This window comes from Amblyomma mixtum, chromosome 2 (assembly GCF_055824585.1).
Source record: "Amblyomma mixtum isolate Tamu chromosome 2, ASM5582458v1, whole genome shotgun sequence".
NCBI classification, from domain to species: Eukaryota; Metazoa; Arthropoda; class Arachnida; order Ixodida; family Ixodidae; genus Amblyomma; species Amblyomma mixtum.
The window spans coordinates 17,342,469-17,350,783 of NC_143013.1; positions in this window are offsets into that span (position 1 = coordinate 17,342,469).

The window sequence follows — 8,315 nt, forward strand, 5'->3', positions numbered from 1 at the left end:
TGAGCACCATAACCACTGAGCCACCGCGGCGGCACTTGAAGGATATCGTCCCATTTCCCTCTGTAATGTAGATTACAAACTTTTTGCAGGTTCTTTAGTGTCCCTCTGCGGCAAGTTGTCGCTCACTTAATAGGCTCGAATCAGGTCTGCGGTATCAGAGGTCGCGGGATTCAAACCCATATTTATATTGCACTTTCAGTATTGGAGACGGAATCAGCTAAGACCAGCCAAGTAGTTCTTATTCAGACTGACCTTGCAAAGGTATTGGGTTTCCTGGCGGGCTAGTTGGTGCTTGTCGTTCATGATTAAACTGCGCGAAAAAAAAAAAAAAAACACGGACAGAGACGTGTTTTCTGTCTCGGTCCGTGTTTTTTTTTTTTTTCGCGCAGTTTAATCATAAGAGTATTGGACAAACTTCGTCGCGAATTCTTGTTTGCGGTCTTAGAGCATACAAATATCGGAGACGTGTTGCTCAGGATTAGTATGTGCTATGAGGAGTATGAGGAGACTGTGCAATGAGTAAGTGTGTCGTTAGGAAGGAGGGAAAAAATAATTTTAAACATACAAGAAAACAATGATTTGGCATTCAAAGCACTTAAGTAGCCTTAAGTGCACTCCGTAATTTTTTTTTTTTTTTACATGAAGTTCTGCGTAATAATGACAGGATCAGCTTACTGCCTTGTGCGCCCAAACAGCGTGCAGTGCATACTTGATGCCTGGAGTAGCGAATTAAGTAAGCTGCGAGCTGCGTTTGCCGCTTCGCTTGTTCTCCATTTGCATATCTCGTTCGCACTAGCCTCCTTGTATACACAATGACAGGCCATCTAGCTCAACGCCAATTCATTTTAGGCGGCCTGCGCTGGCGCTCACACATGGTGGGTCTGAGACAGGACTCTTGTTAAAAAAACCTTTGCGGTATGGAATCTGGATCCAATACAGAAGGTACTAAGTTCGAGTACCGAGGCTGCTAACAACATACCACTTCTTCTAATGGCCGCTAACAAAGTTCGGCTGGCTCGGGTATTTGGACGGAGAACCACGAAATAATTCCAGCCCAAGTAATTCTTTCAGAGCGCTTTTTTTTTTTTTTACGGAACAAATCACCGGTTCATTAACTCAAAGGTCCAACTTCAAAAGTGACTTTGACAGTCTCATCAGCTGAATTAAGTTCATCACAAGACAAAGGCCTGATCCAGATTCACCCAATGGGAGAAATTAGTGGAAAAGTCGCGTTTCATTTTTCGCCTATCGCCGACAGTTGTTCTGTCGCAGTCCCCGATAGGAACAGCACAAGTACTAGTCCTCACTAAAAAGCTTCCTAACACCGGCCACTTGGCCAGAAGCTCAATGGTTGCAGCTGACACAGACGGCAAGAGAACAAAAAAAAAAAATAGGCGCATAAAACACTGACGTGTACATTTTTGAACCTTTTGTGAGTGACTCGGTGGTAGGTCATTCCGCAGCGTTGGCTGTAATTCTGTTCCACGTGCTTACGGTCCTTGAAAAAAAAAAGGAACAATTTAGAAAGCGTCAGTGCAACAACAATAATGCTATATATTTTTAAAATGTTGTGATCAAACGGATTTCCTTTACACTGGGTTTATACCAGATGCTCTAGTCAAAAATAGATCAAAATTTATTTTGAACCACACGAGTACTGTTGAGAGCCGCATGGCCTAATCAGCAGTATTTTTTTCGTTCTGGAAACGTAATCATCATCATCCACACTACGTGCACTGCACGACAAAGGCCTCTCCCGCATCCCTCCAATTAACTCCGTCCTGTGCCAGATGCGACCATCTCACCTCTGAAAACTTCCATGCCCAAGCTGCCCATGCCCATTTCTTCTCGATTTCGACTAGGATATCACTAGCTATCGTTTTTTCCCTGACTAATTCCGCTCTCTTTCCGTCTCTTAACGTTACGCAATGTAGAAGAACTTCTTGCTGGGCGAGTTGGTGCATAGCTTTCTTGGGATGGCGTTGCGCACACGAACAAACATATACACAGGAAGGAGCAGAAGACAGAAAGAGCGCTCTTTCTGTCTTCTGCCCCTTCTTGTGTATGTTTGTTCGTGTGCACAACGCCATCCCAAGAAAGTCTTAACGTTGCACCTACCATTTTCCTTTTCATAGCTCGCGGCGCTTTCGTTTATTTAAGTTGAACCTTTCCGTTAGTCTTCAAGTTTCCACCCCACCTGTCAAATGCCGCTGTTACACGCTTTCTTCTTGAGAGCTAATGGTAAACTCTTATTCATGCCTGTTATTCATTGTACTCATACAGCGTACCTGCCAAATGCACTGCCCCCTATTCTTATTCTCCTACTTATTTCCCTCTCGTGGCCAGGATCTGCGGTCACTACCTTACCTAAGTATATATATATGTATTTTCTGTCAACTTCCGATGTTTTTCCGCCTATCGTAAACTGTTTTTTTTTTCCTTCCCAGACGAACTTTAGACTTTATCAGATTAATTTTTATATCCAACGTTCTGCTTTTCCTGCCAATAGTTTCCCAATCATGTTTTATGATTCGGCCCCTGAGTTGCTTAGCAAGGCAAATATCATCGGCCAATCGGAGATCGCTTACGTATTCTTCATTAACTTTTATCATAACTCTTGCATCATAACTTTTACCATAACGTTGTAGTGAATCAAAACGACGAAGCAGCAATTGTACGGCAGTATTTCGCATGCCTCGCATCACTTACGGTAAACCTTAACGTCGGATCCGTCGTTCGGCTGGTGACACTCAAACGTAAGCAGCATGAGCGAATAAATTCAATTATAAATTATTTAGCGCTCCTAGCGCTTAGTGCTCATAGCGACGTTTCCATGGCTACGCTTTTCGCACTTGCATTGTTCCCTACTTCCGTTTAAGACACAGGGTGCCACGTGACGTCATGCCTCCTAAGGTGAACGATCACTCCAGTGTTCTTAGACAATGAAGCAAAGTTCAATGGAGCCGCTATTCCTCCTTTCTGCGAGCCGCCTGGCTACATTCCGCCTCTGTGTGCGTTCGCAAACGAGATTCCGGTCGTTCCGAAGTCTCCTTGGCTCGTCGTAGTCGATGGATGACCCCCGGCGCGCTTACACCGGCAACTTCCTCGTTCAACAAATTCTTTTGTTTACGCGGAATGTTTGCATTTACGCGCCATTGGTTATGCAGCATATCTCTAGCGACGCTGGTGCACTTTCCTCAGACGCGGGCGTTTCTTCGTCTGCACAAAGTGTCCTATCCAAGAGGCAGTAACTGAGGCTGCGAAGCTGCCGCAGTCTGCACCACCGAGGTAACCCGCGCACGTAAAAGACACCAACAAAAATGTAAACAAATAGGGTATACACCAAACCAGCATTTTCATATGAAATATGTATGTTTTTAGTGTGTTGAAAGATACAGAGCAAGCCCGCGCCGAGAGCTGGGGCTGTGGGCATGCAATCCTCACTATGCTAGGCGAACCTTCCCTCTGAACACATTCGTTTTCGGTGGCGCGCCCTAAACCACCCTCAGCCTCCTGTTTTTCTCGTCTAATAATTATTTCATGGCTTGTTTTCTACACCTATTACTCTTCTACACCCCTTACTCTCTGAGTGATAGAGCAGCGGTTATCAGTTTTAATTGAAGCAAACTCCGCAGAGTTTACCCGGAAATGCTGTAACATATAAATATTGCCTGCCAAAAAAAAAAAACATTCTGCTCCCTGCGGTCACTTAATTACATTATTCTTCCTTGTTTCTTGAAGTAGAGAATTTATACCCAGATCGATACAACGACTGGCGGTTGTTGCTGTGTCTGCTATTACTACGTAAAGAAAACTAGAATATCCCCGGAAGCTAAAGCTGAACAGATATACCACTTCCACAGCCTTAGGCGTGAAGGCTCAGAAGTACTCAAAAGAGATCCCTTAATTACTTGGGTAACGAGAAACAGCTTCGACAAAAAATCAGTGTAAACAAACATATCGATAAGAGTTCCACATATCTACTGTAAAACAAAATTAACGCACCAGTTATCAGCCGGGATCACAGTCACTTCACTTACAGTGTATGAGTTTCAGCGTTTTTTACACTAATGTGTCTTTGTCAATTCCTTTCCTTCCGTAAATGGTTCTGGAAAAATGTCTCGTAGTCGAAGCGGCCATTAATGCGGTACTCATGAACCTAATCCTGGACTTAATACCACTAAATAAAACTTTATAATGACGACTGGTTTCTAATGTGCTACTCATTCAAAAAACATCTAGCCATTTTCTTTTCCAAGCACTTATTCCGGTCGGTACGACTACAAAGGGAAAATACGAATGGATCGGCGCACGTCACTGTAGATGTTGTCTGCGTCTACGAATATGCTTTTCGAATGGGCGCAGGCACCTAATGACGTTTCTTCGTAGTCTCATGGTAATAACGTCGAATAATCGTTTTCCCCAACTGGAAGACAGAACGAATCGTAATTGGTCATGGAAATTTATTATTTAAGCTTAAAATATCGGCAAAATGCGGTACTATGAAACTATGAGGGACGCACATATGTCATTAATAATCAAAAGGGGGGAAAGACGAAAAACAGAATGCAAGCTTGTGTGCTTTTTCGTTTTGGTCCATTGTTATGGAGACAGCAAATCACCGCTCATATATCGATCCACTGGACGTTGTTGCATTCGGTCTTGCGGAAACTTTCAGTGCAGCGCTACGGTCATGAGCTCATGCTTCGACTCGCAGCAATGGCTCACTGATAATGGCTATCGACTGCTGAGGCCGATGTGGCGGGTTCGAATCCCAGTATCGAGGCTGCATTTTGAATGGAAGCAAAATGAGTAATTGCGCGTGTATCGAGACTTCAGAGCGGTGACTTTGACTACTGTAAGTCAGCCCCACCAATGCATGGGACTGACTTACAGTGCCGCCTTGACGTCATATTACTCTTATGAAGGAATGTTATTATTTCTAGGAACATATTATGTCCTCGTGGCGTTAGGGCTGTGCATGCAAAGGCGGGTGACTGCAGGGGCAGATTTATGGGTCGGTCTCTGGTAGGGTGACTTGAGGGAGAACAGGGGGGGGGGGGGGGGGGGGGTCATTCGAACCACGTATTTTTTCGATAATTTTGTCGAAAAAAAAGGCGTTCAGCATAGTTTTCCTATGCGAAATTTCTCACCTGTGTTTGCATGTGCGTGCGTGCGTGTTTGTATGTGCGTGCGTGCCTGCGTGTTTGTATGTGCGCGTGTGCGTGCGTGCGTGTGTGCTTGCGCGTGCGTGTGTGTGTGTGTGTGTGCGTGCGCGTGAGAGAGAGAGAGAAGGGGGAGGGGGGAGTAACCGCAGCACACCGCTTTTAACAACAGGGGGGGGGGAGGGGGGGGCTCCTGTTGTGAACGCAACGGTGCATTGCACTAGCGACCTCTGAGTCAAACACGAAACGCGTACTCCTCTGATGTTTCCTTTAGCACTTGGTAAAAAGCCAAAATTCCAATGACGCGAGTTTGGCTTGGGAAGGCTTGAAGGACACAGACCGGTGGCTGGCAGCAACATACAAGCAATGTTGCTCAAGTGAAGTATGTCATGGTTTGAACCAGACTAACGGATTTATTTATTTATTTATTATACCCTAAAGGCCATTACGGCATTACAGAGAAGAGTGGTTACAAAAAATGAAATTTAACAAACAGGAGTTAAACAGGCAAAGTACAAACATGACTACTACACATACATTGTTAGCTAAAATTGTTAGATTAAAAAGTAATCAAACAATTGTTTACTCGTTTTCGGCTAATGAAGTTAAAAAATGTCTGAGGCTTAACTTGGTTAAGCCTGGAGAATGCGAAGCATCATCGTGTCGCGTAATTTGGAGGCGCACAACCACAGCGACGGCGCGAGGTGGGCCCCCATTTCTCCACTGCCGTGACGTCATCGTGTCACGTGGTGTGGCATCATCGTGTCACGTGATTTGGAGGCGCGCAACCACAGCGACGGCGCGAGGTGGGCCCCCGTTTCTCCACTGTCGTGACGTCATCGGGCCACGTGGTGTGACGTCATGTATCACGTGATTTGGAGGCGCACAACCACAGCGACGGCGCGAGGTGGGCCCCCGTTTCTCCACTGTCGTGACGTCATGTATCACGTGATTTGGAGGCGCACAACCACAGCGACGGCGCGAGGTGGGCCCCCGTTTCTCTACTGTAGTGACGTCATCGTGTCACGTGGTGTGACGTCATGTATCACGTGATTTGGAGGCGCATAACCACGGTGAAGTGCTGAAGTGGTAGCTAAAGTAGTATGCTTCGCATAAAATTTCTCCAGGCAACACTTTCAGAATTGAAGAAACGTAACATGATCGAATGCACTCTCCATACCTAGTGCGCACACGAGGGACTTACAAGTCGTTCACATGGTCGGAGCTATCGAGCAGGCGTGCACTCAATGCGAAATTCTTTATTAACAAGCCTTCGGACTGCAACCGCATGCGACAACTGTTCAGCTTTGAAGTCCCAAAGCCAATGCGCTCCCCACGCAGACTGTCGCAACTGATGCACTTTGGTCATCGCCATTTTGTGCCGGACTAGTAATAAGGTACTGCATTCTCCCGCTTAAGGGCAGGCACTCACGTACACTAACAAGTGTACACACCCTGAAACATCAGATTTAGGTACTTGCAGCACTTTTACGTCTCCCTACCCGCGCTGGGGAATTCAACGGCGTTCATATAAGCACTTTACGAGAAAATACATTTTCCGTCTGTGTTTTATTACAGTTACGAAATTAAAGAACCGAAGTACCTGGAAACCGCATGGGCTCAGGCCGGAAAATGTAATGTTTCCTCGAGCCTGGATCGGGACCCGACTTGAAGCTGCCCTTACAAAATTTTATAGACTGTCTATAGACTGTACATAGATTCCTGTCTATAACGTCTATAGACTCTCTATAGACAAATCCTAGAGAACAGTCTATGGGCAATTAAAATGCTATAGAGAGTCTATAGACAATCTATAGATTTATGGCCATACACTTTTAGCAGACCTTTGTCTATAGACTATGAAGAGACAAAAACAAATATCTATAGGAAGGCAATAGAGTCTATAAGAAATATACAGACTGTCTATTGACCATTTTTCTAAGGGATGCGGGCCCGACTCAAGCGGGGGGCCGTATATAGAGGCGCTGTATACGGCTTTCGATTTATTAAAGCAGGTTGAAGTACACTATGGGCGTTCTAACAGCGACACGGATAAAACATGACCACGGTGTTATCTGTGAAAAAAAAATACTTTACACTTCACGCGATAGCGTCAAAGCTTCCTCTCTGCAGAAAATCCGGTGCCGGCGGCTTTGTGAACAAAAAAGCAGTCGGCCCACCTGCCGCCGTGACCTTGTGACATCACAACATGTCCACCGTGACAGGTGGCAACCTGTTTTGTTGTTGTTTTATGGGTTTTAACGTTACAAAGCGACTCAGCGTATGAAGGGCGCCGTAGTGGAGGGATCCGGGTAATTTTGACCACTTGGGGTACTTCAACGTGCACTGACATCGCACGGTACACAGGCCTCTAGCGTTTCACCTCCATCGAAACGCTAGCAAGGGAACAGCAGTTCGCAATTGGTAGCGAGGTGCTGGAAGTAGTAAGACAATATGTCTACTTAGGGCAGGTAGTGACCGCAGATCCTGATCATGAGAGGGAAATAACTAGAAGAATAAGAATGGGGTGGAGCGCATATGGCAGGTTCTCTCAGGTCATGAATGGTAGCTTACCAATATCCCTGAAGAGAAAAGTATACAACAGCTGTATCCTACAGGTACGCACCTATGGGGCAGAAACGTAGAGGCTAACAAAGAGGGTTCAGCTTAAGTTAAGAACAACGCAGCGAGCTATGGAAAGGAAAATGATAGGTGTAACGTTAAGAGATCGGAAGAGGACGGAGTGGGTGAGGGAACAAACGCGGGTTAATGACATCTTAGTTGAAATCAAGAGGAAGAAATGGGCGCTTGGGCAGGGCATGTAATGCGAAGGCAAGATAACCGCTGGTCCTTAAGGGTAACGGAGTGGATTCCAAGAGAAAGCAAACGTAGCAGGGGACGGCAGAAAGTTAGGTGGGCGGATGGGATTAAGAAGTTTGCGGGGATACAGTGGCGGCAACTGACAAAGGACAGGGTTAATTGGAGAGACATGGGAGAGGCCTTTGCCCTGCAGTGGGTGTAGTCAGGCTGATGATGATGATGATGATGATGATGATGATGAAACGCGACCGCCGCGGCCGGCATCGAACCCGCGTCTTTCGGGTCAGCAGCCGAGCACCATAACCACTGAGCCACCGCGGGGCTCATTCT